Source organism: Papio anubis, chromosome 1 (genome assembly GCF_008728515.1).
Source record: "Papio anubis isolate 15944 chromosome 1, Panubis1.0, whole genome shotgun sequence".
NCBI classification, from domain to species: Eukaryota; Metazoa; Chordata; class Mammalia; order Primates; family Cercopithecidae; genus Papio; species Papio anubis.
This window is the reverse complement of record NC_044976.1, coordinates 186,947,484-186,974,038: the sequence shown is the minus strand read 5'-3', so window position 1 is coordinate 186,974,038 and position 26,555 is coordinate 186,947,484. Positions and strand designations below refer to the sequence as shown.

Sequence of the window (26,555 nt, the reverse complement as noted above, 5' to 3'; positions counted from 1 at the left end):
GGGTTTCACCATGTTAGCCAGGATGGTCTCAATCTCCTGACCTCGTGATCCACCTGTCTCGGCCTCCCAAAGTGCTGGGATTACAGGCTTGAGCCACCGCGCCCGGCCAATTTCAACATTTTTGTGAGATTACCTTAAGAGCCATGACACTGTAATACTTGGTAATTTTGTAAAAGTCCTGATTGTCAATATATGCCCAATGAGGGTTCGAAAAGAGTAAGTCTTGGCTGAGCGCAGTAGCTCACGCCTGTAATGCCAGGACTTTGGGAGGCATAGGCAGGTGAATCACCTGAATTCAGGAGTTCAAGATCAGCCTGGGCAAACGGTGAAACCCCGTCTCTACTAAAAATATAAAATTAGCTGGGCATGGTGGCGCCTGCCTGTAATCTCAGCTACTCGGAAGGTTGAGGCAGGAGAATCGCTTGAACCTGGGAGGCAGAGGATGCTGTGCCGTGAGCCGAGATCGCGCCATTGCGCTCCTGCCCAGGCAACAAGAGTAATCCTCCGTCTCACCAAAAAAAAAAAAAAAAAAAAAAAGAGTAAGTCTTGATAAGCACAGCTGTTTTTTCAGTATGTAGTTTTAAATTTAACTTTTTTTCTGGGTAGAAAATGTATCCAGAAAAAAAGACAACCACTAGTGCTGATATTAGAATTGATGAGAACACAAAGTCCAAGGACGTGATGATATTTAGCAAGGAAAGAGCAGCTTCTGCTGGGTGTAGTAGCTCACGCTGGTAATCTCACAATTTTGGGAGGTTGAGGTAAGAGAATCACTTGAGGCCAGGAGGTTGAGACCAGCCTGGGCAATGTGGCAAGACCCGGTCTCTACTAAAAATAAGAAAATTAGCTGGGAGTGCTGGCATACACCTGTGGTGCCAGCTATACAAAAGGCTGAGGCAGGCAGATTGCTTGAGCCCAGGAATTCAAGACCAGTGTGGGCAACATGGCAAAACCCTGACTCCACAAAAAATATAAAAATTATCTTGGTATGGTGGCACATGCCTGTAGTCCCAGCTCCTGAGGTGGGAGGATCACTTGACCCTGGCAGGTCAAGGCTGCGGTGAGCCATGAGCATGTCACTGTACCACTCCAGCCTGGGCAACAGAGCAAGCTGCTGTCTCAAAAAATAAATAAACTGAAGCATTCTTTAAATTGGCAGATTTATATTATGAACCTAAATTACTGTACACCTTATAGAGACAACGAAGTGCTCCCTAACACTAACCTAATCATGATGTTAGCTAGTAAATATTTGCTTATGAAAAGATGAAACTTCACTAAGAATTAGAAAGTACCAGAGCTTGGCCGGGTGCGGTGGCTCACGCCTGTAATCCCAGCACTTTGGAAGCCTGAGGCGGAGGGATCACGAGGTCAGGAGATCGAGACCATCCTGGCTGACATGGTGAAACCCTGTCTCCACTAAAAAATACAACAAAAATTAATCGGGCGCGGTGGCGGGCGCCTGTAGTCCCAGCTACTGGGGAGGCTGAGGCAGGAGAATGGCGTGATCCCAGGAGGCGGAGCTTGTAGTGAGCCGCGATCTCACCACTGTACTCCAGCCTGGGCCACAGAGGGAGACTCTGCCTCAAAAACAAAGAAACAAAAGAGTACCAGAGCTTATTACTTTGATCCCATGTTTATATAAGTCACTTTCATTTTTTTCAATTAGTAATCTGCATTTTATAGCTTCAATTATATAATTATATGTTACACTATAAGTGACATTTGAAAAGATTGTCTTAGGACAACCTTCATATACATCAAGGTCTAGTGATAATGAGGAAGGACCATAATTTTTATAAGATTAATTTTTTTTTTTTTTTTTTTTTTGAGATGGAGCCTTGCTCTGGTTGCCCCGGCTGGAGTGCAGTGGTACAATCTCGGCTCACTGCAACCTCCACCTCCTGGGTTCAAGCGATTCTTTTGCCTCAGCCTCCTGAGTAGCTGTGACTACGGGCTCCTGCCACCACGCCGGGGTAATTTTTGTACTTTTAGTAGAGATACGGTTTCACCGTGTTGGCCAGGCTGGCCTCAAACTCCTGACCTCAGGTGATCTACCCGCTTCGGCTTCCCAAAGTGCTGGGATTACAGGCATGAGCCACCAAGCCCGGTCAAGATTAATTTTTTTGTCTTTTTGAGACAGAGTTTTGCTCTTGTTGCCCAGGCTGGAGTGCAATGATGTGATCTCAACTCACTGCAACCTCTGCCTCCCTGGTTCAGGCAATTCTCCTGCCTCAGTCTCATGAGCAGCTGGAATAACAGGTGCCCACCACCACGCCCCGCTAATTTTTTTCACTTTTAGTAGAGATGGGGTTTCACTATGTTGGCCAGGCTGGTCTCAAACTCCTAATCTCAGGTGATCCACCTGCCTCGGTTTCCCAAAGTGCTGGAATTACAGGCATGAGCCACCGCATCCAGCCCAAGATTAATTTTTAATAGCAATACTTCATTAAAAAATATATATCTTGCAGTTAGAAACTGTCATAAATGTATTACAGTGCCTGGTGCTGGTTTGTTTTGTTTTGTTTTGTTTGTTTGTTTGTTTGTTTGTTTGAGATGGAGTCTTGCTTTGTCACCCAGGCTGGAGTGCAATGGTACAATCTCAGCTCACTGCAAACTCCACTCCCAGGTTCAAGCAATTCTCCTGCCTCAGCCTCCTGAGTAGCTGGGATTACAGGCATGTGCCACCAGGCCCAGCTAATTTTTTTTGTATTTTTAATAGAGATGGGGTGTCACCATGTTGGTCAGTCTGGTCTCAAACTCCTGACCTCAAATGATCCACCTGTCTCAGCCTCTCAAAGTGCTGAGATTACAGGCGTGAGCCACAGTGCCCAGCCTGGTGCTGGTTGATAAGTAGGTTTTCAACATGTGCTTCTTGAAATAAACAGAATCAGACTAAATTCAACAGTGAAAAACCAGAGGTCCTAATTTGAAGCTCCTCCATTTGTTCTCCAGTTTGTTCTTATCTTGGAAATATCACCTTAGAGATTTTGGTAAGAATAAGAAGAATGGCCCCAAAAGTCTGTTAGAATACTCTCCCCTTATCCTGTTAGTTAATACTCTTGGCACCATTTTGTTGAATCACGTTAGAAAATGTTCAGGTTTTGGTCAGGCGCAGTGGCTCACACCTGTAATCCCAACACTTTGGGAGGCCAAGGAGGGCAGATCATGAGGTCAGGAGTTTGAGACCCGCCTGGCCAATATGGTGAAACTCTAGCTCTAATAAAAATACAAAAATTAGCCGGGCATGGTGGCACGCACCTGTAGGCCCAGCTACTCTGGAGGCTGAGGCAGGAGAATTGCTTGAATCGGGAAGGCAGAGATTGCAGTGAGCCAAGATCGGCCACTGCACTCCAGCCTGGGTGACAGAACGAGACTCTGTCTCAAAAAAACAATAAGAAAAAAAAGAAAATGTTCAGGTTTTGTATTTGCCTGAGGCATGTGTGAGTAGAAGCCAACTTAGAGTGAAGAATTTGGGATAGCAACCTCTCCAAAAACAATGAAAAGGTAGCTCAGAGACACAGTTGACCTACGTACATGTAAAACAAAAAGAATTACATATTTTTTCTTTTTCAAACTTTGCATGTGTTTTATATGAGGGCATTCATTTCAGGTTATTATTATTATTATTTTTGAGATGGAGTCTCACATTGTTGCCCAGGCTGGAGTGCAGTGGCCCAATCTCAGCTACCTGCAGCCTCCACCTCCTGGGTTCAAGTGATTCTCCTGCCTCAGCCTCCCAAGTAGCTGGGATTACAGGCGCCCGCCACCAAGCCCAGCTAATTTTTTTTGTATTTTAGTAGAGATGGGGTTTCACCATGTTGGCCAGACTGGTCTCAAACTCCTGACCTCGTGATCTGCCCACCTCAGCCTCCCAAAGTGCTAGGATTACAGTAGTGAGCCACCGTGCCCCGTCACATTTCAGGTTATTAATGAGGATATTTCCCTTGAGCTAAAAGCATATAACACAGATTTCCATCTATAAATAATTTTACATATGTATTCCAAAGCCCTTGGATGTAGAGGGGAATTGGGTAATTTTTAGCAAGTTCTGGCCTGTCCTTTTCAATTACTAAAGAAATATAGGTATACCTCACTACTTGAACTCAGGTGATTTGGATAGCAATACTGTATGTCTATAGATTTCTCTGCTAAGGCTTATGTCTAGATTTTACTACATTCACCGGGCTCCCTCCCCTGTGGGTAGCTGACAATCTTCACATAGTTTATTGTAATAAAATATAATTAAATAGTGTTTAAATGTTAAATTGGATTCTTCCTCCCTCTCTTTCCCTTTCTCCATCCATCCTCAGTTTAATTAGTTACCCAGTACTTTTTCCACCCGCACCATTTGGAGGAAGTTTGTGATACAATGAGTTGATGAGAGTACTTTTGATTTCACTGTGTTTCCTATTGCAGTTATTCTCTGAAAAATGATCAATGACATTGGAATTATGAAAGACAGCAACGGACTCAGCTTCAAAAGATCCCATTGAGTGTTTTTCCTTGCACTAGCTATATAGTCAATTTCCCCCTTGTAAATTATTACAGTGGGGGATTTATTAGGGAAATCATCATTTAAAAATTTTGACGGCTGTGATGAGCTGTCATTTGCAGTTCTCAGCTGATAGTCCAACAGCTGCAATCCGTTAGTGAGCTTTTACCTTCAGCTGCCAGAGGTCTTTCAACTCCTGTTCCCCTGGAAATGAGGAGGGCTGGGCTGGACGGGTAGAAAGGAAGTAAGGGTTGAAATACACATTTTCCCATACCATATTTTTCATGCCTCCCCACAGTTTCCATAGAAATGGGAACATAAATAACTCCCCAGCCCAAACTTTGAAGAGCAATCATTTATGTGTAAACTGCAGTAGATGGACCTTAAAGAAGCACACAAAATAAGCTAATCTTAGGGTCTTTCCTTTACTTGTGTTTGACCAAGCCTAATTTCAGATAGATTTTCATTTGATTTACTCTGTACATAAAAAATGATTAGATATTTTGTAACCAGTTTTTTTTTTTTTTTGAGACGGAGTCTCGCTCTGTCACCCAGGCTGGAGTGTGGTGGCCGGATCTCTGCTCACTGCAAGCTCCGCCTCCCGGGTTTACGCCATTCTCCTGGCTCAGCCTCCCGAGTAGCTGGGACTACAGGCGCTCGCCACCTCGCCCGGCTAGTTTTTTGTACTTTTTAGTAGAGACAGGGTTTCACCGTGTTAGCCAGGATGGTCTCGATCTCCTGACCTCGAGATCCGCCCGTCTCGGCCTCCCAAAGTGCTGGGATTACAGGCTTGAGCCACCGCGCCCGGCCGTAACCAGTTTTTAGAAAGTTTGATATTACCTTTTTTTCTGAAATGAGAATTCTCTTGAACATACTTTGATTGGTAGGTATAGATCTGTTGTTTATGTGTTAAAAATCTAGCAAGCATGGTGTTCTAACTTTCCTCTCATGTTCTATCCAAGATTAAAGAAATGAATTTTGGGTCAGGCGTGGTAGCTCATGCCTGTAATCCCAGCACTTTGGGAGACTGAGGCGGGCAAATCACTTCAGGTGAGGAGTTTGAGACCAGCCTGGCCAACATGGCGAAACCCCATTGCTACTAAAAAAGTACAAAAATTAGCTGGGTGTGGTAGCGCGTGCCTGTTATCCCATCTACTTGAGAGGCTGAGACAGAAGAATTGCTTGAACCCAAGAGGCAGAGGTTTCAGTGAGCTGAGATTGTGCCACTGCACTCCAGCCTGGGCAATAGAGCGAGACTCTGTCTCACAAAAAAAAAAAAAAAAAAAAAAAAAGTTTTGATTTAGGGAATGCTGCAGTTGCATAGTATAAAAAGTCTTCTCAAATAGTCTTATTCTTATGCATTATTTTAGAAATTGTCCCACAGAACAGAGGTAATTATTGGCTCTGTTAAACATATCAGAGAAAACTGCCAAATTTAATTGGTTATCACAGTTTTCTCATTTAGTTAACAAGAATATCCTATGTTAAGTGCATTTCTATGTTTTTCCACTTATCAGCTCTGTGTCATTACCTATCTCCTATAACACCCGTACTTGAGGAAAATGTATGGGCATAGTCTTCATCTGTTTGTTTTATTCTAACAGTTAACTAATTAACAAATTCCATTTGAATCATGAGTCAGTAAGAATATGCTTAACTGAATACATCTGCTTTAGGCATCTACTAAGTATTCGGCTTTGTGTTAGGTTGCAGTAGATACCAACTGTAAGTAAGGCAGGATTTTTTGCCTTAAGGCATCCCAATGGAGTTTGGAAAATTCATACCCCAGGAATAGCTCATAACAGCCATATGTGATTATTACATGAGTGACATAGACTGATTCCCAGGACTAGGAAAACTTCTTTCCTTTCCCTTTCTACTGTCACCTTCTTCACAAAGTCCCTTTTTCCTGATTTATTTTCCTAACTTCCTAAATGTCCTTTCAATTGCTACCTTTCTCCTTTTCTTTCTTTCTTTCTTTTTTTTTTTTTAAAGACAGGATCTCACTCTGTCACCCAGGCTAGAATGCGGTTGCACGATCATAGCTCACTGCAACCTCAAACTTCTGGGCTTAAGGGATTCTTCTGCCTCAGCCTCTGGAGTAGCTGGGACTACAGGCACACACCACTGACCATGCCCAGCTAATTTTTTAAAAAAATTTTTTGTAGAGATGCAGTCTCACTTTGTTACCCAGGCTGGTCTTGAACTCTTAAGCTTAAGTGATCCTTTCACCTCACCCTTCAAAATACTAGAATGACAAGCATGAGCCACTGCACCTAACGCTTTCTTCTTTGCTTTATCTTCCCTCTACTTTAGCATATACATGATTTCCAGATTCATGTTTGTAAAAACACAGTCTTGATCCTTTTACTATTTTAAAACCTCAGTGATCTCTTCACATCATTGTGACAAGACTTTTCTTTTAAAAGACAGTTCTAACGTCAAATATTCTGCCTCATAAGCCCGGCTACCAAAACAATCCAAAAACTTTTAGTATTTTAGGTTCTTTCATATTCCAAATTGCTTCTCATATCCAGAATGGATGCAAACATCTGTTAAGACCATCTGCCTGGTTTTTATTTCAGAAAATATGGTCACTGAGCTAGCAACTACCAAAATAGGTTCATGCTTTCAGCGATTGGCAGCAACCTAGACAGTCTTCAATCTGGCTTCAGTGTATTCTTTCCGGCCTACTCTGCAGGTACCTTATGCCAGGTCATGTAGCTCCTCACCCAAACAAACAGAACTGCTTAGCACATTTAGTAGGCGCACATTTTGTAGCTCCATGCCTTTGCTTACAGAAGTTTCCTTTAGGAATGAGGAAAGATAGAAGCAATAACGAGTTGTTCCTTCCATCTGGAACATCTTGTCCCTCCCTATACCCCTCTGATAGCCCTACCCTACTGTAACACTGTCTGTAATTTACATTAAAACACCCCAGTCTACACAACGTGTTAGTTAGTCTACACCTTGGACATGATTGATTAACATTTGAAACACACCGATAACGGGAATACATAGTGTAAGGGTAGTTGTTTGGCATTGGAAAGACCCTAATCAGGAGATAACTACTGTAAATTTAACCTGCTTATCTTTAAATCTACACCAGAGGGTTTTCTAGTTAGCATAAAGGATGCCAGAAATAATTTCACATTGGATTGGTTAGAAATACTATACAGTTTCCTCTGGCCCTGCATGAATTGCACATCAGATTCCAGCAAGCCAGATAGCCTAATGCCTGCACCCGAGGCAGAGCACTGTTTGGGCCTGTTGACTATCACCTAACAGAAGATGCTTTCTACCTGGTAGAAAGGTAGTGAGGAGACCTATGGCCACGCCTATTTTCAGTCTTTGGAGGCACTGATATATACCCTCCTTCTCCTCCACCAAAACAAAACAAAACAAAAAATCCCCTGACACTTCAGAATGGTCAATAACAAAACCTCCCTCCGGGACAATGCTTACATGCTATCTCTTCCTTAAAGTCTATCCTAAATTTCCTGATGGATTTGTGAACTCATTCTCCTCTGCACCATCATAGAATGAGGCTTATATTTCTATTATGGCATTAACAAAATTTTAAAATTTATTGTAAGTTTCTTGATGAAAGGACTGTGTCATAACTTTCTTTGTATTCCACATAGCGTGTGGCACAGTGCCTTGTACACAGTAGATATTTGTTATAATGAGCACATGCATGTACTTACCAATTCTGTATGGAACAGATTCAGCTTTGGGTCATAGGGACACTGGGAGCCAATGTGTGAGTTCTTAGAGTTCCATTAATTCACTGTTCATAGTTCTAAGGGAGTCAGTAGTAATTGTCCATAACTGCATGGCTCTAGTTAGCCATCGATGCAAAGACACACTGGGACTGACGCCAGCAGCAGAGGAAAGTAGTGCTGTCTGTGTTGTCTTCTTTCAGAAACTCACACCTAAATGTATTTCATACTGCTGTTCGGCCAACTCCGGCTCTAGATAATAAAGAAGTACAAATATTTAGGACAATTATTTCTCTTATTCTATATTTCCCAGCCAATTTTAAGCAGTATATATAACTAACCAAGTACACCAGGAGAAAAGTAAAGGAGGTGCAATTATAGCACACAGATTTAAAAAACAAAGCAAAATAAAACACTTAATGTTAGTAAAATGATAGTATAGTATAATAGTTCAAAGCAAGGATGTTAAACCCAGACTGCCTGGATTCAAATTAATCCCCACTTTACTAGCTATGTGGCCTTGGGCAAGCTATTTAACGTTTCTGTGCCTTTGTTCTTCTTCTGTAAAATGAAAATGATAGAATAGCACCTACTGCAGAGACGTGAGGCTAAAATGAATTAATACACATAGAGCATCTAGCACTCAGTGCCTGGCACATAGGAAGTGCTGGATGTGCTTGCTATTTCTGCAGTGATATGGTTAAATCATAGCTCCAACGGCAGAAGTATGCTAATTTCAGTCAGTGTGCAGTCCTTCTGTCTGTGTGCTTTGCAGTTCTCCACTTCCAACTGAGTCATCTTCATCCCTTGAAGCCCCCACATATTGGTACTTATACCTTTCTTGTGGAACCTGTCACATTCTACCCTAAATTATATAATTATTTGTAAGCGCCTTAAAAGCAGAAACTATATTCTTTGTCTTCCTCTCAGCACCCACCAGAATGATTACATAACAGCCTTGCTTACACAATAGCTCTTTGCTAACTATTTCAGGAAACTATGAACCTCTGTGAGGTTGGTCCCTGGAGGCCCTGCACCTTGGACTGGTTCCTGTGTACCTCTCATACTCTTCAGCTAGCAATTCCTCCCCTCACTGTGCTCCAGCAACTGGCCTTATGACCCTTAAACATGCATCCTTTCCAAAACTGGCTTAATACGTGTGTGACCTGTGCAGTCACATAGGTCCCCATACTTGCTTGAATGCTCTATCACTAGCTTGAAATTCTTAGTTTTTGTGTTCAATTTTTATCTTGCACTGAGCCTGCAAATTGTGTAGCTGGTCTTGCTCTTCATCATCCTGTGCTTATTGTTCCCTGTGTCTGGAACACCCTTTCTCCCGAATCCTCACTGGCTACCCTACTCTTCAAGGCTCAGCTTCATTGTCATTCCTCAGAGAAGCAATAAAAATTAGAGCCATGTATCAGTATCCCTCCAGCTTTTCTTCTCCCTCAGAGTACTTAACTTACTTTGTAAATACAGTATTTATTTATATTGTGATTATTTCTTTTAAGACTTTCTCCCAGGCTGGGTGCGGTGGCTCATGCCTGTAATCCCAGCACTTTGGGAGGCTGAGGCGGGTGGATCATGAGGTCAGGAGTTCAAGACCAGCCTGGCTAACATGGTGAAACCTGGTCTCTACTAAAAATACAAAAATTAGCCGTATGTGGTGGCAGGCACCTGTAATCCCAGCTGTTTAGGAGGCTGAGGCAGGCGAATCCCTTGAACCCAGGATGTGGAGGTAGCAGTGAGCCGAGATCATGCCACTGCACTCCAGCCCGGGCAACAGTGCAAGACTCCATCTCAAAAAAAAAAAAAGACTTTCTCCCCACCGGACTGTAAACTTCTTCAGGGGATAGACTGTGCCTTTGTTTCAGGATGGCTTTGCCTGCTACATAGTAAATAGTAAATAAATACTTGTTGAATGAGTGAGTGAATAAATCATTTTTAGAAATGCCAAGTTGTGGCCAGATGCAGTGGCTCACGCCTGTAATTCCAGCACTATGGAAAGCTTAAGTGGGTGGATCACTTGGGATCAAGAGTTCAAGACCAGCCTGGCCAACATGGCGAAACCCTGTCTCTACTAAAAGTATAAAAAAATTAGCCAGGCATGGTGGTGTGGGCCTATAATCCCAGCTACTCAGGAGGCTGAGGCAGGAGAATCGCTTGAACCCAGGAGGTGGAGCTTGCAGTGAGCCAAGATCACGCCACTGCACTCCAGCCTGGGCAACAGAACAAGATTCTGTCTTAAAAAAAAAAAAAAACAAAAAGAGAGCAAAGTTGTATGGATAAACTTTTCTTCCCAAGCTAAAAAGTTGATGTATAAAAATGGCAATGCAAGGCTAGGTGTAGTGGCTCACACCTGTAGTCCTAGCACTTTGGAAGGCCAAAGTGTAGAGATCACTTGAGCCCAGGAGTTCAAGACCAGCTGGGACAACACAGTGAAACCCCACCTCTACAGAAAAATTAGCTAGGCGTGGTGACTTACACCTGTGATCCCAGCTACTCAGGAGGCTGAAAGTGAGAGGATCGCTTGAGCCTGGGAAGTCAAGGCTGAAGTGAGCTGTGATTGCACCACTGCACTCCAGCCTGAGCAACAGAGCGAGACCCTGCCTCAAAAAATTAAAAAAAAAAAAGTCAGTACAATCTTCATGCAATTTAATATTACTGGTGATGACTTTTAACCAGTTTTACTTACTGTCTTTATAGATAGATGAATACAGTAAAATTTCCCATTTTTCTTTTCCACTGTCCTTCTCATATAGTCTGGTATAGTAAAGTTGAATCTCTCTAAAGTCAGATTTACTTAGGTTGTCTTATACATTAGTTTCAAATTAAATTTCTTAGAGCATAAATGTCTATAGCCTTCTGCCTCTTGTATTTTTAGCAAGCGATACGTATTTACTTTTGACCTAATTGCCAGCGACAACTGACATAAAAGTAATGTTTCAGGTTTCTTAGCATTTTGTGGTGGAAAGGCCAGTACTATTATAATGAAGTTAGCACTTGATAATAATAGAGAACAGTGACCTACTTAGTTTTCCCATCATTCTTTCTCTCCTCTCTTATTGTCTGTGTTTAAATAAGCTTAATTAACTCATTCTGAATGCATAGCTGTATCAGCTTTCTGTGGTCCAATTTTGGAACTATATCTGGTTATTCTACTCCCTGAAATCAGACCAATACAATTCAACATGTAACCAGATTTAATGCATGCCACCTTACTGTCTTAATTTTTAGTGCTTGGTAGTCATTCCATTACTCTCCAAATACTGTACTAAAATTTTTAAGTGATAAATTTCTAACCAAAAACTCATTTAGAAATGGATTTCTACTTGAGATTTACAATGGATTTTGAGCACCTCCCCCAAAAGAAATAAAAAACATCCAGCATGGTATACTAACTTGATATTATTGCTTCTTAATTTTTTCAAAGAGGAAAAGAATCAGAATTTCCATAATTTAGCCGCACATTGAGAATCGTCAATACAGTGAGAGAAGAATTTTTATTGCTTAAAAGAAAAACAGGCTAAATGTCCTTTTTTCTTTCCTTCAAGTGTAAAGAATCTGAGAAAAACAGATTTTAAACCAATAGAAGGAATGGTTATGATCCAGCAGCAACTGTTACATGTGGGTGAAGAAAAGAAGCCAGCATCATTTGTACAAATCCGTATGGGATGCAGTGAGAACAGAAAGAAACAGGGAAGAATAGGAAATAGAAAAGAAGGGCACTCTCAGTGAAGATGTAGGCCTCAAAAAATGTTCCATCTAAGCACTGACTGATTCCAGTACCTTAAGGTGATCTGCTTTAAGCTGTAAATCTTCTGAGTGGTTTATGCTCTCAATGCTTTTTTTTTCCAGAAGGCAGTAAGAGGAGGAAAAATATATTACTTTCAGTTTGCCCCCAGTTAAGACTTTATGGAATTTTAAGCAGGCTTCTCCCAGAGTTAAATTCCTGATTCAACCACCCTCGAGTCTATTTGGCCATCTCTCTCTCTCTCTCTTTTTTTTTTTTTTTTTAATTTAAATCTCCTAACTTATGCCTGGTAATGTGGCAAGTATCTTAGGTTCATTATCTCTCATTTATGTGGTAACGGCACAATCTCCATCATTGAGTTGATTAGCTCAGTTAACTGCTGCAGGCTACTGATGAGGCTTATCAAAGGTCCTATGCATGTTGGCTAGATGACAGGCAATGTAGATGATAGTCACATAACACTGTATGATTAAGGCTTTAACTTTGGTGTCAAAAAGACCTTTTGGGTCACTGGGTGCAGAGGCATGTACCTGTAGTCCCAGCTACTTGGGAGGTTGAGGCAGGAGGACTCCTTGAGCCCAGGAGTTCATAGCCAGCCTGGCAACATAGTGAGACCCAGTCTGTTAAAACAAAAGCCTGTAGAGTCTGTCATTATTATGGGGTCTATGAGTGTTACTTAGTCTTTCTTGGTTTACTCAATTTATAAAACGGATATAGTAACACCCAGTTTCTTTGTGAGGCTTAAGAAATATAAAAAATGCTAAATAGTGGCTGGGCGCTGTGGGTCATACCTGTAATCCTGGCACTTTGGGAGACCGAGGCAGGTGGATCACCTGAGGTCAGGAGTTTGAGACCAGCCCAGCCAACATGATAAAACCCCATCTCTACTAAAAATACAAAAATTAGCCAGGTGTGGTGGTGGATGCCTGTAATCCCAGCTACTCGGGAGGCTAAAGCAGGAGAATCACCTGAACCCAGAGGGCAGAGGTTGTAGTGAGCCAAGATCGCGCCGCTTCACTCCAGCCTGGGTGAAAGAGCGAGACTGCATCTCAAAAAATATATATATATATATATTTGTATATGTATGTGCTAAGTGCTTAGGCCAGTGCTGCAGCATGCGTTGTGTGCTCAATTAAAGGAAATGGTCATGGTAGTGGTTTGTGTTACCCTATTACAAAACATAAACAATTGAAATTCTGAGTAAGAGGTTTAAGTAAATTGCTCATAAAATTATATAGCTAGTATTTGGCAGAGAAAGTTTTCAAATGCAAGCCTGTTTAATTTCTTTCTTTCTTTTCTTTCTCTCTCTCTCTCTCTTTTTTCCCTCAGCTAATGTTTGTATTTTTAGTAGAGACGGGGGGGTTTCACCATGTTGGTCAGGCTGGTCTCAAACTCTCAAACTCGTGACCATAGGTGATCCACCTGCCTCAGCCTCCTTAAGTGCTGGGATTATAGGATTACCAGCATGAGCTACCATGCTCAGCCAAGCCTGTTTAATTTCTTTCTTTCTTTTGTTTTTTTTGTTGTTGTTGTTGTTGTTGAGATGGAGTTTTGCTCTTGTCACCCAGGCTGGAGTGCAATGGCGCGATCTCGGCTCACTGCAGCCTCTGCCTCCTGGGTTCAAGCGATTCTCCTGCCTCAGCCTCCTGAGTAGCTGGGATTATAGGCATGAGCTACTACACCTGGCTAATTTTTTGGTATTTTTAGTAGAGATGGGGTTCCACCGTGTTGGCCAGGCTGGTCTCAAACTCCCAAGTTCAGATGATCTGCTCACCTTGGCCTCCCAAAGTGCTGGGATTACAGGCATAAGCCACCATGCCCAGCCAGCCTGTTTAATTTCTAAACCACCCCAACTAGAGTATCAAAGAGAAACTGCTGCTCAAATAATTGTGCATGAAGAATATGGTTTTTGTCTTCTTTAAAACTTGATTTTATTCTTATATCCAAGCTGCTTATATAAATAGATTCTTGAAATATTTTGGGACACTAAAATAGTCCTTCCTGATCTTACAAATTTCTTCTCTCCTAAAATTTATTTATAAATTGGTTGTTTGAAACTCAGAATGGATATTCCCTTAGGAAGTGGTGGTTGTGTTCTCAGGCCAATTCATAAAAGCTTCTCTCGCCTGTCTCTTCTTCCTTTCTAGTACTTAATGTTTTAGTTCGGTGGTTTTTCAGATGGGCAGTACATCAAAATTGCCTGAGTAGCTTTGTAAATATAAAGGAACTTGAACAAAATAAAATTAGAATGAATAAGACCTCGAGTTTGATAGCACAGCAGGATGACTATAGTCAATAATAATTAATTGTACATTTAAAAATAACTAAAAGAATATAATTGGGCTGGGTGCAGTGGCTCACATCTGTAATCCTAGCACTTTGGGAGGCTGAGGAAGTCAGACCACTTGAGCCCAGGGTTTCAAGACCAGCCTGGGCAACATAGCGAGACCCTGTCTTTACAAAAAATACAAAAAATTAGCCAGGTATGGTGGCGGGTGCCTGTAGTCCCAGCTACAGGCTAAAAGGTGGGAAGATCACTTAAGCCCAGGAGGTTGAGGCTACAGTGAGCGGTGACTGCACCACTGCACTTCAGTTGAGGCCACAGAGCAAGACCCTGCCTCCGAAATAAGAGTGTAACTGAATTCTTTGTAACACAAAGGATAAATGCTTGAGGGAATGGCTACCCCATTTTACCTGATGTGATTATTACACATTACATGCCAGTTTCAAACTATCTCTTGTACCTCATATATGTATATATACACACCCTATATACTTTGTATCCACAAATATTAGCATTAAGATTTTTTTAAAAGATAGAGGTGCCTGATCACACCTCAGACCTTCTGAATCAGAATTTTAGGGTGAATGTACTAGATCCATCCCAGCAGAAGCCTGAGGCAGGGGAGGGCATGATGCAGTAAAGGTACTAAAAGAACTCCTGTGTAGCTGGATCAGAGACTGATTGTCTTTAAACTCTTGATTGTGATCCTTGTGAATGAAAGTCATGTGAGCCCATACCACCAATACATGTACATTCATTTTTAAATAAATTAGCTACCTGTACTACAATAAAATAAGCACGAATATTTTTTAAAAGGTGAAATAAAAATAGTCCTTCCTATTTTCATGTTCTAAAAACAACATGAAATTCTCATAATCACCTTTTGCTTTCTGTACCTATTTGGATAGTTTTATGTACTTTCTGAGATGGACAAACCACACTTTTGCAAAATATAGGCATAGAGAATGAAAGGGAGGTAGATAGAGACTAGATTCTTTTTTTTTTTTTTTTTTTTTTTTTTTTTTGAGACGGAGTCTTACTGTGTCGCCCAGGCTGGAGTGCAGTGGCCGGATCTCAGCTCACTGCAAGCTCCGCCTCCCGGGTTCACGCCATTCTCCTGCCTCAGCCTCCCAAGTAGCTGGGACTACAGGCGCCCGCCACCTCGCCCGGCTAGTTTTTTGTATTTTTAGTAGAGACGGGGTTTCACCGTGTTAGCCAGGATGGTCTCGATCTCCTGACCTCGTGATCCGCCCGTCTCGGCCTCCCAAAGTGCTGGGATTACAGGCTTGAGCCACCGCGCCCGGCCCGAGACTAGATTCTATAGGACTAGCAGAGCCAAGTATTTCTCTATCCTAAGTGCAATAGGAAGCAATTGGAAAATGTTAGGAAGGAAAATGATGTTAGATTTGCATCCTGGAAATAATTACTTTGGCTGCCCAATGGCAAAAAGATTTAGTACAGCAACTATGAACATGGGGAGTCCACTTTGGAATTTATGGCACTAGTTCTGCTGAAAGGTGATTATGGCTTGAATTGGGCATTGCCAGTGAAGTTCAAAAGAAAAACAAGATAGATATTTTGGAGGCATACAGTATAGAATCTAGTGGATTGCCTGAGCATTGGCTGGGGGAGAAGACAATGGTGACTTGTGGGTTTCTGGCTTGAGCTTCTGGATGGAAGATGAACAGTGGGAGAAGAATAAAGGTGGGGTATTAGTCCAGGTTTAAATGTCTTGAATGTGAATCATCCAAATGATGATAGGAAGTTCACAATTGGATATGTAGGCTAAGCTTAGAAGTTCTGGGCTGAAAACTATAAATTTAGGAGTTGTCAGCACATAGTACAGAAATTCCTCTACCTCCAGATATTATTTATTGATAGGAAATCTCTAAAGCAGAAGTGCCAAGGAGTTCCACAAAAATATTATACAAGATTAGATTTACAGGCCTGAAGATGAGGAATTAAAAATGAACAGGTAAGCAGATTCTGTAAAATGCAAGTCTCCCAAAATTGCTACAGCATTGGGACCACAGCTTATACGAGAATGTGGCAAATACAAATCAGTATTTCAGAAGCTCTCAAAGATACTTTAATGAGCATGTTACATTCTGGAGTAAGCCACAAACATTAGAAAGTGGCTCATGTCACACAATTATTCATGAATAAAGGTCCAGGAACCTGTCACAAGTCTGCACACATCTAGGCTTGAGTAATTGGGAAAGCTAGACATGTCAGATGAGATTAAAGCAAGTACAGCACCATAGATTGTGTGTTAGTACGAATTCAGGAGGAGAATGCCTAGGAATTTGATGTCTATAATAAGCCTTGGACATTATGTTAGAGTTGCAAGAGATAAGTATGTCCTTTGTCCCCACCCCCTTAAACTATTATGCTCCTTAAGTATTAGAATACAGCTAATAATCATTTACAGGCTCTTAGATTCTCTGAAGATTCCCCCTGACACCCAAGACAAATGGGGCAAAATATCGTTATTTAATATGTTCCCTCTCCTCCTAGTGCTAAAAGCTTAAAAGAAGTCAAAGTGACTTCTTTTGCTGACCACTATGAAGAGGATTAAGTGAAGCCTATAGGACGTGTCCCTCCTCTTGTTGGATGCCGTCTCCTGATTCTTGTTCATCTGTTTCTTCCTGAGTCCTTTATACTACTACAAACTGACTGTTAGAATTTTGGTTGCCACTGATCCACTTTATGTCCAGATCTTGATAAGTTCTTTCAGAAATAACTGTGACTCTGACTTGGAAACTCTCAGCAACCCCCACATTTCCAAGAAAGTGATACTATATTACATATCTATTTTTTCTCTGTCCATTGATTAATATATTAAATGAGATCATTTATATTCATCCTAAGAAATTGTCTGAAGTGAGCAAGAGCAGCACATAATGGCTAGTACCTTTGGCCTATTAATTTTCTAGGCACCTGAACTGAACACCAGGAATCTTCACTTCAGAAAATGTTAACTTGGGTCATATCAGCATTTAAAAAAGAACAACACAGTGATGTACTTTACCAGCATTTGCATCCATAAATTAATATTTTTGTATCTTTCATTTCTGAATTACAGAAGGAGATTCATCAAACGCTGAATGATAGCTCTTACAAGTGACTGACCTAATGTTAAAACTGAGTACAGAGGAAATGCTCTGTGTTTTAACTGGGCAAGGAAGCTTGCATAAACCGTTCGTCATGAAAATCCTCCTCACTGAGGTGCTTCTCCCTCTCTAACCCTCTGTCCCACAAATTTCTCCTTGATCATCTTTGTACCTTTTATAAATATCTGTTATTGCACTTATGAAACTAGATGATAACTAGACACATATTTGGCACTATGTCTAGACTGTCAGCTTCTTGAGCAGGTTTACTTTAATCATCTGGTGCCAGGCAGTAGAGCAAAGTAGTTAAAGAGGGCAGGTTCTGGAGGCCAACTGGATTTCATTTCTGACTATTTACCAGCTATATGATCTTAGGCAAGTTACCTATCCTCAACTTATTCGTAAAATCCAAATAATACTTCCCTCATGGAGTTGCTGGCAGGATTAAGTACAGATTTTTCTAAATTATAGGCTGAAAACTGTTAGGAAATTTTTTGACATGAAGGAATTCCGTACTTAGTGCCAATTACTGCTAACCAGGAACAAAGCAGAGGGAAGTGGACATCTGAATATATCATTGCAGTGCTAAAAACCTTGCACACTGTTCCAGGCCTCTCCTCTTGTCTTTATTGATAGTTTAGCTCAGTGGTTTTTAGTATGAATCCCACATCTTCTCAAACATGTGCCCCTCAAATCTACTAGCCCCCAGCATCCACACCTGGTTTAGAAGTGTGTGTAGGCATCCTGTTTGTCACAGTGACAGGCAGCTGCTACTGACATTTAATAGGTGAAATCATAAATGGGCCCAGGGATGCCATGGGCTCAGAAATGGAGAGCATAGTCTACACCAAAAATTATTCCACCCAAAATGCCAATAATATCTTACCTTGAGAAACACTGGTAGTGCCCAGGTTCTTTTCTCTACTTAAATGCAAAAACAACTTTTCACAAAATTAATATACTATTTCATAAAGTCAGGATATGCCAAAGATCATGCCATATATATTACAGAGCATAGACCAACTTGGAAAATCTTTACATGTGTATTCTGTTATTTCTGTCTTTTCTGTGTATAAGTTCTTTTCAAGTTACTATAGTGAGTTTCAAATTTGTTACTTAAGAGTTCCATTATTCCGTTAATTATGATCTGAAGTTTAAGATCTGTGGTGTTGAAAAGCACTGCAGCTCCTAAATATACAAAACGCTTGAACTCCTAAATGTACAAAGATCTTGTTTGGGCCAGGCATGGTGGCTCACACCTGTAATCCCAGCACTTTGGGAGGCTGAGGTGGGAAGATGGCTTGAGCCTTAGATTTTGAGACCAGCTTGGGCAACATAGTGAGACCCTGGCTCTACCAAAAAAAAAAAAAAAAAAAAAAAAAAAGAAGAAGAAGAAAAAGAACGCTAGGCATAGTGGTGTGCCCCTATAGTCCCAGCTACTCAGGAAGCTAAGGTGGGAGGATCATCTGAGTCCAGGAATTCGAGGCTGCAGTGTGCTGTGATTGCACCACTGCACTCCAGCCTGAGCAGCAGAACAAGACCCTGTCTCTTAAAAAAAAAAATGATTGAGTTTGATAATCAGGAAACTTAACCAAATCTTATATGTAAGCAAATAAATATGTTTTTATTTGTTTTGTTTTGAGACAGGGTCTCACTCTGTCACCTAGGCTGGAGTGCAGTGGCATGATTTTACCTCACTGCAACCCAGCCTCCCAGGCTCAGGTGATCCTCCCACCTCAGCCTCCCAAGTAGCTGAGACTACAGGCATGTACCACAATGCTCAGCTAATTTTTGCATTTTTTATAAACACAGGGTTTCACCATGTTGTCCAGGCTGGTCTCAAACTCCTGAACTCAAGTGATCCACCCATCTTGACTTCCCACAGGGCTGGGATTATAAGCGTGAGCCACTGCACCTGGCCAAAATAAGTTTTATTAGAAATAACTCACTTTGGGAGGCTGAGGAGGGCAGATCACTTGAGGTTAGGAATTCAAGAGCAGCCTGGACAACATGGAGAAACTCCATCTCAAATAAAAATACAAAAATTAGCTAGACGTGGTGGCATGCAAAAAAAAAAAAAAAAAAAAGAAATAACTATTGCATGTGAAATTCAAATATTAGTAAGTATTCAAAATCAGATATGAAAGTAAAAATGCAAAATAGGGTTATATCACTGGTTGATATGATTAGTGAGATGAAGATTATTAAGGCAAATTCATCTAATAATTATTGATATACAACACAATATATATTCCATCTATAAGAATCATATATACAAATATGAAATAAACACCTTAAATGAGAAGAAGAGAGAAGACATGGAGAATGAAGTCTTCCCCTCCCATATCTCCAACTGAGGCCAGCATGACTAATATTGAGAAAGAGTAAGGCAAATGAGTAATTATTGTGCTCTTTTACTGTTATTGAAGGTCACTGTTTAGCACTCCCTCGCCATTCCCCTACCACTCCCCTTTGCCTCAAACTCATTAAGCTCTTTTCTTTGTATTTCCTGATAACAGCTGACAAGGACCCACTCTCGTCTGTAATGACAGTTGAGGGTATTGGTGATAAGTAGAGTTAATAAAGCTTCTCCAGTGATTTAGAACTATAACCCTCTGAGTATTATCATGAGGGGAATAGATGAAAAAGCCCATTTCATTTCGTGCACTGTCCTTCAAACTGCTGATTATGAAATCATTTTAGAGGGTCTGAGAAATAATTGTGGAATTACAATGAAACATAATAGAAAATATCAGTGGACACTGTGAGAGATCAGTCAGAGTGGTGGGGAAAAACTACTGGGAAAGGATGCAAACCTTCTGAAAGGTTAGAAGGTTCTGCAGAGCCCCAGGGGAGAATAGCTGAAGGCAGCTCTTCTATAACCCTGAGGCATTGGGCAAGGAGTAGGTACAAGAGAGTGTAGGGGAATTTATCTTAAGCTTGTTTACTTAGGTTGACCAGGAACTGACCTTTGATCATCCATGGGGACATTCTCCCTGAAAGGGGAACAATAAATGTTAATTACCTACAGGTTGTTTTTGCTCCAGGCTTTTGGCATTGTGCCTGCTCTGAATAAAAGCAAGTAGCTCCAGCTTCTTGGGGCTGCTCTCTGGTGACTAGAGCCAGGCAGTCACCTAGCTGCTCTTACACTGCATACCTGTGTCCGAGTACTCATTTCATCCATCGGCCAGGGTCTGTGGGACAGACCCAGCAGACACACAGATCCTTGGCAGGAACTGGGTACAACTGGTGCAACCAGTTGCCATTAGTGATCTGAGGGAGAAAGCAGAAAGGCACTGAGTGAATCTATGCATGGGCTGGGGTGGACTTGTTTTTATTTTTTTGCTTGCTGTCTAGTTTGGTATTCTGGTGTGTATGTATGTATGTATGTATTTTTTTTTGAGATGGAGTCTCGCTCTGTTGCCCAGGCTGGAGTGCAGTGGAGTGATCTTGGCTCACTGCAAGCTCTACCTCCTGGGTTCATGCCATTCTCCTGCCTCAGCCTCCCAAGCAGCTGGGACTACAGGTGCCCACCACCACTCCCAGCTAATTTTTTATATTTTTAGCAGAGATGGGGTTTCACCGTGCTAGCCAGCATGGTCTCAATCTCCTGACCTTGTGATCTGTCCACCTCAGCCTCCCAAAGTGCTGGGATTACAGGCGTGAGTCACCACGCCCAGCCCCAGTATTCTGATATTTATAACATAAGGTTAATAGTTTATAGTTGACTTTATATTGACATAATTTGCAGTTGGTTGTAAAATAAAGAGCAGAGGAGTTCTTATATTGTCTTAAGCAAAAGTGTTAAGACTTTCAACTGAGTTTTGTTTGTAAACATTTAGTAGCTCAATTAATTGTAGTTATTTATAATATGTTGTTTTAGTTTCCTATTGTTTCCATAACAAATAACTACGAAGATAAATCTTTTAGTATTTAGTTTTGTACAAGTCTGGGTCTCACTGGGCTAGGAATGAGGGTGTTGGCCAGGCTGCCTTCCCTTCTGGCGGTTCTTTGGGAGAATCCATTTCCTTGCCTTTTCCAAGCTTCTAGAGGCTGCCTACATTGCCTTACTCATGGATCTCTCCCCATGTCTTCAAAGCCACACAGAATTTCTTTGATCCTTCTGCAGTAGTGATATCTGAATGAAGTCCCGAAAGGTTCTCTTCTTTTAATGACTCACATGATTTCACTAGGCCCACTCAGATAATCTAAAATAACCTTCCCATCTTAAGGTCCTTAACCTTAATCACATCTGCAAAATTCATTTGACCATGTAAGGTAGGTAACACATTCACAAGTTCTAGGGATTAGAATTCAACCATCTCTGGGAGACCATTTTCTGCCTACCACAGTTGTCTATGTTGATTCCAAATGGAATATTTTCTTGGAAAATAAATGTATATAAAAAAATTAGTTGATTTTGGTTGGGTGTAGTGGCTCATACCTGTAATCCCAGCACTTTGGGAGGCTGAGGCAGGCAGATCACTTGAGGACAGAAGGTTGAGACCAGCCTGGGCAACATAGTGAGACCCCTGAGTCTTAAAGAAAAAATAGGCTACAACTGGGCGTGGTGGCTTACGCCTGTAATCCCAGCGCTTTGGGAGACCGAGACAGGTGGATCACCCGAGGTCAGGAGTTCAAGACCAGTTCAAGACCAACATGGCGAAACTCTGTCTCCACTAAAAATACAAAAATTAGCCAGGTGTGGTGGTGCATGCCTGTAGTCCCAGCTCCTCGGGAGGCTGAGGCAGGAAAATCACTTGAACCTGGGAGTCAGAGGTTGCAGTGAGCCAAGATTGCACCACTGCACTCCAACCTGCGTGAGAGAGTGAGACTCCATGTCAAAAAAAAAAAAAAAGAAAGAAAGAAAAAACATAGTACAACGTGTATGGGCATGGCAAAAATAATGAAAGTGGTATCCAAATGACTAAAGTTTGGGAAACCCTGCACCTGAGAGGTGGCCCAGTACCCGGAAGGAGGAGAGTACAGGCCAGAGAGGCAGTGGATCCACCCAGACTCCCATTTGCTCTGCTGCAATCAGGTGGCTCTGTCCAAGACTCTAGCCACATTTATTCAGTTTCTTCATCCCAAAGAAGGGATTGTACCAGACAAGTAGTCTCCAAAGGTTCCTCCAGCTCCAATTTACTCTTTCTGTGTAAATGGATATTTATGTTAGGAATTTCAATGTCAGGGCCAAGCACAGTGTGAAATATAAACATTACAAACTATTTAAAAGGTGAAAACACTGGTTCTGTCTGTAAATGCTGCCAAATGTAGTGTCAAGCCTGCAATGTCAAGCCTTGGTTGATTATTTAAATGACTACTATCATACTTGTTAGGGGTTGTCTTGCCATGGATGGATATCCTTTTTTTTTTCTTTTTCTATTTGTTTGTTTGCCTGTTACTAATACCATTTCAAAGTAGTGAATGCTCATCATTAGTTGCACACATAAAACAATTATAGATTCTTTGAGAACATTCCTTGAACTTAGGAAATACTGAAAGGACAGAGCATGGACAGTTGGTGGAACAGGACCTCAACATTAGGTAGACATTTAAAAGGACTGGTGGTTTTTTTTTTTTTTTTTTTGAGACAGAGTCTTGCTCTGTCGCCCAAGCTGGAGTGCAGTGGCGCAATCTCGGCTCACTGCAAGCTCTGCCTCCCGGGTTCACACCATTCTCCTGCCTCAGCCTCCTGAGTAGCTGGGCCTACAGGCACCCGCCACCACACCTAGCTAATTTTTTTTGTTGTTGTATTTTCAGTAGAGACGGGGTTTCACCATGTTAGCCAGGATGGTCATAATCTCCTGTCCTTGTGATCCGCCCGCCTCGGCCTCCTAAAATGCTGGGATTGCAAGCGTGAGCCACCGTGCCCGACCTGGACTGGTGGTTCTTAGCGCATTCTTCAAGTACACCGTTATTTACAGGATGTTTCAATTCTGATAACTCTTAGTGACTTTTTGTTCTTTTAATTAAAAGTACATACTGAAGAGATTTTTTTTTTCTTTTGAAACGGAGTTTCACTCTTGTTGCCCAGACTGGAGTGCAATGGTGCAATCTTGGCTCACTGCAACCTCCACCTCCCAGGTTCAAGCGATTCTCCTGCCTCAGCCTCTTGAGTAGCTGGGATTACAGGCATGTGCCACCTCACCCAGCTAAGTTTGTATTTTTAGTAGAGATGGGGTTTCACCATGTTGATCAGGCTGGTCTTGAACTTCTGACCTCAGGTGATCCGCCTACCTCAGCCTCCCAAAGTGCTGGGATTACAGGCGTGAGCCACTGTGCCCAGCCCTGAAGACGTTTTTAAATTTCTTTCTCCAGTAAGAAAAATTTCAAACTTCTGTATCCCATTCAGTATTCCCTAAAATAAAATCAAGTTTGTCCTGAAATATGGTTTTAAAAACTGAAAATCTATTTTCTTTGATTACCTCATAAATAACAAGAGTTTCATATCAGCTCTCCTGTCTCTTCCTCCTCCACCCTTTTCCTCCCTTTCATGTTGTGCCAGTCACACAGGTGGATGCTCAGTATCACCCCACAGCACAAGATAAATAAGCTTGGAAGGTTTCCTAGCAACATATTGTTCTGGGAACCTGCTCTGTTTCCCTGAACAAGATGAAGCCAAATATCCTAGAATCTCAGCCAGATGGGAAAGGATTAGCTTATTGAGAGTGTTATTGCCTTTTTTTTTTTTTTTAATATTTCACTTTGAAATGAACCTCTTAATATAAGTAGTAAAAGTGACTTTTAAAAGGGCACATAAAAATATCTTTTTAAAAGAACATTTTTTTCTCTTACATATAAAAAAAAATATTGATAATAGTTTGAAGTTTAAAAATATGGTTTCAGAATTCTCTAAGCACAAGCTTCCAGTATGTAATTCAGTCACTGGTGAGTGGATCCATTTTAGAACCATGTAGAAAATACTTCCACATGGGACTAATACTCAGCCTGGTGTCCAGTGGTATGGTATTCCTGCTGTAAAAATACTGAAATACTTCTGATCTGGTGGGAAAATGGCTCCAGGGGTAGGCTGTCTCCTCACAATACCTTTAGCTGCTCCCCTTGGCCCTTGCATCTGGACCTAGGGAAACATTGGAGACACCTTGTCACTCCTTAAAACCCTGAAGCTTCCCCTTTTTCTGTAACTCCAGGACTATTTTAGTACTAGTGATTTACAACTTCATCTTCAGAGTCTATTTTTGGTTTTCTCAGTGTATGATTAAAGTATATAGAGAAAATAAAACTGAAAGAAATTGAGACTGCTATCAAAGCCAAGAAAAATAATGTCATTGTTGTTTTGTTAACACATGATCATGTATATTTCCCTTGTTTATCTAATGATCTGTGAGGCTACACAGTTGGCAGCTGGTGCTTTCCTTTCTGTTGCACTCTAGTTGGTCACAGTATACTTGTTAGAGGTCTCTGGAGATGGAGTAATAAAGGATTCTTGTTTCTTATAACAGTATTCAGCAGTGGCTTTGCAATTCAGTTTCACCCTGGGAAATGTCCTCACTCATTGTTTGGCTGGGGAGACATTCCCCCATCAGCCAGATGACTATTATCATAATGTGGTTGTTGACTGGTTTGTGTCATCTATCAGGTTTGGACTGAGTTTGTGAAACTTCCCAATTGTGGTCGGAAGCTGATAATTCTAGTAATTTATAGTGTTCCTGGATAGGAAAAACAAAGTAATTAGAATAAGATGGGAATGACACCTGGTGTCTTTGTTTTTATGTAACAAATGATTTGGCCAGATGCCAGAGAATTAATGCTGTCCTCATTTTGATGAAAATAAGGAAATTGTGAGATAATTTTATATTCATGCTAGGTGCTTTCCATTCTCTTTTGCTCTCTCACTCATATGTATATGTTTTCTAAATACCATATTTTAAACTCAACAAGGAACAATCTGTTGAGGGCCTAGTATGAGCCAAATACCACTGGGTATTATGGCAGATACTGAGGGCAACACATCATCCTTTCCTTCTCAGAATCCGCAAGAAGTTTGCAACATAGCACGTTTGTAATCGTAAACCAAACAAAAACATTAAGGAAAGGTTTTGATGTTTAAAGGAATCATGGGCTAGGCACAGTGGCTCATGCCTGTAATCCCAGTGCTTTGGGAGGCTGAGGAAGGAGGATCACTTCAGCCCAGGTGTTTGAGACCAGCCTCGGCAACATAGCCAGACCCTATCTCTACAAAAGTTAAAATAAAATAAATAAGTAAAGGAATTCTATAACTTTGTCCAAAGAAAGACTAAAAGTATATTTAATATGTATTATGGAACAGAATAAGTTCTAATACCTTAATTTTGATTGAATACTTGTTTTTAAAAAAATTTTAAAATATCCATGAACCAGGCATTGTTTTAGATACCTCTCTGTTAACTCATTTAATTCTCCTGACACCATTATGAGGTAGAAATTTTATTTACCTGCTATTTTATAGACGAAGAAACTGAGGCTAGGAGAGTTTTTTTGTTTGTTTGTTTGTTTTAAAAGACTGAGTCTCATTCTGTTGCCCAGGTTAGAGTAAGTGGCCGTCATAGTGCAGTGCAGCCTGGAACTTGTCCACTCAGGCAATTCTTCCATCTCAACCTCCCAAGTAGCTGGGACTATAGATGTGCACCACTGTCCCCTAAGAGAGGTTAAATATCTGTTTATTGAGGGCTTTTATACTATGCTGTGCTTTTTTGTTTATTTTTAAAATTTGAAGAGTCCATAGGATTCTAGTCTTTTTTCAGAAAAGAGTAAACTACTGTCTTTTGTGGATGACATAATTTTCGCAAGAAATAAATGAGTTGTTTAGATGACTTTCTATTATCTCATACAGCACAATGATTCTGTATTTGAGTTTTCATTGTCAAACAGTAAAACCTTTCAGTATACTAACTCCATTTTAGAATATTTTTCTTTTTCTTTTTTTTTTTTTTTTTTTTTTTTGAGACTGAGTCTCGCTCTATCACCTAGGCTGGAGTGCAGTGGTGCAATCTTGGTTCACCACAACCTCAGCCTCCCAGGTTCAAGCAATTGTCATGCCTCAGCCTCCAGAGTAGCTGGGATTACAGATGCCCACTACGGCGCCCAACTAATTTTTGTAATTTTAGTAGAGATGGGGTTTTACCATGTTGGCCAGAGGCTGGTCTCAAACTGCTGACCTCGAGTGATCCGCTTGCCTCAGCCT

General features: G+C 41.2%; 1 protein-coding gene and 1 long non-coding RNA gene across 21 annotated transcripts in view; one reads left to right on the top strand and one right to left on the bottom strand.

Annotated features, from left to right (window-relative positions):
* The window catches only part of RABGAP1L (RAB GTPase activating protein 1 like), a 786,378-nt gene that overhangs the window by 721,214 nt on the left and 38,609 nt on the right, over nt 1-26,555 (top strand). The gene's annotated exons all lie outside the window — the stretch shown is intronic.
* On the bottom strand, nt 4,633-23,939 carry LOC116273601. 2 transcript variants are annotated; one of them, XR_004181934.1, is made up of 4 exons: nt 23,797-23,939; nt 20,526-20,641; nt 8,203-8,469; nt 4,633-4,720 (listed from the first exon to the last, which is right to left on the bottom strand). It is a non-coding gene; the product is annotated as an uncharacterized LOC116273601 (long non-coding RNA). The 2 variants fall into 2 exon arrangements; XR_004181920.1 differs by lacking the exon at nt 4,633-4,720 and having other exon boundaries at nt 8,093-8,469.